A 774-nucleotide genomic window follows, 5' to 3' on the forward strand; every position below is an offset into this window, starting at 1 on the left:
GTCGGCGCCCGGCACCACGGCTGCCGCCTTGGCGCCGGGGTTCAAGCGACCGCGCTGGCAAACAGTGAGAGAAAAAAAGGGAAAAGCGTGATATTAAAAAGAAAAAAATGTAGCCAGAGCGGGTTTCGAACCCGCGTACGCAAGACCCCAACGACAGCTGCTTCGCGTCGGCGCCCGGCACCACGGCTGCCGCCGTGGCGCTGGGGTTCAAGCGACCGCGCTGGCAAACAGTGAGAGAAAAAAAAGGGAAAAGCGTGATATTAAAAGAAAAAAAATGTAGCTAGGCAGAGCGGGTTTCGAACCCGCGTACGCAAGATCCCGAAGCGAGTGCCGTAATAACTCAGCCATACAGCCACGCTTCCAAGAGTTGCATTCGTGCAAACCATATCATTGCGTTCGAGCGCCCTCGGTGAACGGAACCACCTAAAAACGCGGTACGTGCGAGCGGCGCAGCGTGGCGCCAGCGATCTAACGCTGTACCTACTAGCAAATGTAGTGTTGCCGCCCGGTCGCCCTGGATGGCGCTAGCAAATGGTTACGACTAGACTTACTGCCATGGAGGAACGACAAAATTCAGAGCCCTTCCCCTGTCGAGTAAATGGGGGTAAGCTTGTGGCAAGACGACACTGTCGCAGGCGTTCCGCTTCGTTTGCCCTAAACTCAGCGTCGGCGGCTCTTCGCTGACGTTTCGCCTGGGTTTCGGAAGCCCTCACGCTAGAACCGAACGACAAGCTTCGCTTACCCCCCTTTTCTCGACAGGGCGGGTGATTTTAT

This window comes from Dermacentor silvarum, chromosome 3, assembly GCF_013339745.2.
Source record: "Dermacentor silvarum isolate Dsil-2018 chromosome 3, BIME_Dsil_1.4, whole genome shotgun sequence".
In the NCBI taxonomy this organism is placed as follows: Eukaryota; Metazoa; Arthropoda; class Arachnida; order Ixodida; family Ixodidae; genus Dermacentor; species Dermacentor silvarum.